At 40.5% G+C, this 2620-nt stretch overlaps 1 pseudogene; it reads right to left on the minus strand.

The window, feature by feature from the left end:
- The window catches only part of LOC122787882, a 69698-nt pseudogene extending 67319 nt beyond the window's left edge, over positions 1 to 2379 (minus strand).
- Between the last annotated feature and the right edge of the window lie 241 nt (positions 2380 to 2620).

Consider the following 2620-nt stretch of genomic DNA (forward strand, 5'->3'; position numbering starts at 1 on the left):
TGGAATTTTGTTGCATATGCTTTGCAAATTTATAGCTGAGAATTTGAGAGGTTTACCAGCTGTGTGGGGAGAATGGGGTTTTGAAGTAGAGCTGTGTGGAGGGGAGGGGCCAGGATTTGAGTGAATGCCTCCAGAGAGAAGGATAGAGATAAGGTGACAAAGGAGATACCTGAATTGTTTAGTATGCAGTTTGTGGCTTAGAATCTTTGAGGATGTATAGCTAGTATGGATGAGAGTAGTGGTTTTGGGGTTGGGTAAGAGTTTGTAGGTGAAGAGCATGCTATTGCTGAAAGGGTAGAGGCTGGGAGATATATAGGTTGGGGAATGTGTGTGCTTTATGGAGGTTGGGTTGTTTATATGGTAAGGGGTGGAGTGGTTTGCATTGAGGGGCTGGGTGAGATAGCTTAGGTAAGATATAATAATAAGAAGTAGTGATAGAGTTAGGAGTGAAAGAGGTTTGGTGAGCATGATGTTTGTTCAGGATATTTAATAGGGGATGGGTTAGGGATGAATAAATATTTGATGAAGTTATTTGAGAAAGAAGTTAGACTTCGGAGAGATATAGGGATAGACTAGCTTGTAGTGTTGGGAATACTAGAATGGGAGGGGTGTGATTAATTTAAAGAGGTGGAATGTAGGAGGAGATAATTAATGGTGGGGTAGATTATGTGGATTGAGTGGAAATAGGTGATAGGTGGGGATTGCTATCTATAAGAGTAGGGTTGCTGGGGTGGCTGGGATATGGGGGTAGGGAGTGAGCCTGCAGGGTGAATGGAGCAGGTAGAGCCAAGGAGAAGGAGCCAAGACAGCGAAGAAACAATCAGTGAAGTAGAATAGCTAGTTCGAAGGTAAGAATGCACAGCGGTGTGGGTTGGGTATTGAAAAGAGTGATAGAGGAACAGTACAATAGTTCACAGTAGTTTAGGGCTATAACGTGGGGCAGTTACTAGATTACACAAAGTTTAAAGTTTAGTTAAGGATTAAAAAGTAAAGCAGTTAATTAGTAGATAGGGGCTGCCACCTAGTGGACACACCTCTTAACTGCATGTTCTTAATGGTCCCAAAGGGTGATTGCAAGGCTAGGGAGAATGATTTTCTTGGCCTTTTAAACTTTATGAACAATTCTGAGCATTGTTTTGTTCAGGTTCTGCACAGGGAGTGAGCCGCAGGTACTATTGTGTGTCCAGGAGGGCAGAGTCACTTGCCATATAAAGCAATGCGATGTTAAATTTTCTTGGCCTTTTAAACTTTGTGAACAATTCTGGGCATTGTTGCATTCAGATTCTGCACAGGGAGTGAGTCACAGGTACTATTGAGTGTCCAGGAGGGCAGAGTCACTTGCCATATAAGGCAATGGGATGTTAAGTTTTCTTGGCCTTTTAAACTTTGTGAACAATTCTGTACATTGTTGCATTCAGGTTCTGCACAGGGAGTGAGCTGCAGGTGCTATTGAGTGTCAGTGTGTCAAAGGCAACTGACTGAACACAACTGCTTGATAAGCAGCGTATCAAAAATCAAACAAAAAAAAAAGAAAAGAAAAAAGTTGCAGCCCCCCCCGCACACACATACACACACACACACACACACACACACACACACACACACACACACACACACACACACACACACTCACACTCCAGCTAATTATATATACCAACTCCAAGATCTCACTATATTGAGAAAAAGGGAAACTTCTCAGTCCCCACTATACTGCAATCTTTCAGAGAAAAAAGCTGGTACATTCGCTCAGCCAATTTTTGATTAGCTGTATTGGCTTTTTTTTTTCATTTTGATACTGAATTTTTCCACCAATTGTCAGTAACCATTAATATACTTATATATGGTACATATGAAATCAATTATGTAACCATACATTGAGATTCAATACATTGTGCATAAACAACTGGATACCATCCATATACTCAGCAGTTCCAGTACAACAATTATTTTTTCAAGGAGAAAGAACCCATAACCTCCTCACACTCACAACTACCACATACAAACTCCAACACACTGGACTGCATAACATTAAGGATAAGAACAAATGTTCTTAGCCTGCTGTTACTAGATATTAATAGACAGCACTTCACTGCAAATGTTCCAGTTTAATGAGCTCTGATAGAATGCAGTTCAAAGAACTGTAAGAGTCAGCAAAAATCATAATACAACTGTTAAATAAGTGCATGATACAGGCCAGTCATTTTCTTACCAGTTAATGCCGCAGTGTGCTGCTGACAGTAGCCACTGAGGAGAAATCAAGAAACATCCACATGCGTAATTTTTCTTGTAATCTTCCAAGTAAGCCATGTACGGTTTAGAATGAGGTTCAGCTTCATGTCCTCCGATAATGCCATCATTAAATTCCTCTGTGAAGGTAAAACAAAGTTAACAGTGAAACCTCACACTATGCTGGCATTCAGTGATGTAAATGTCCTACAAATGAAAAAGTGCTAACTTGTGACCGTAAAAGAGGATGAGGTCAGATGTTTGACTTTAACAGAACAATGATGTACATACAGATGGCTTCCTAATGAAAATCTGATGGCTTTGTAATCTTACAAAACAGCAGTCATTAAAACCCAGCTACATTCAAATGGGCTGCGTGTTCTAAAACAGCAAG

The sequence above is a fragment of the Protopterus annectens genome, chromosome 13.part0 (assembly GCF_019279795.1).
Source record: "Protopterus annectens isolate FY-2018-M chromosome 13.part0, PAN1.0, whole genome shotgun sequence".
In the NCBI taxonomy this organism is placed as follows: Eukaryota; Metazoa; Chordata; order Ceratodontiformes; family Protopteridae; genus Protopterus; species Protopterus annectens.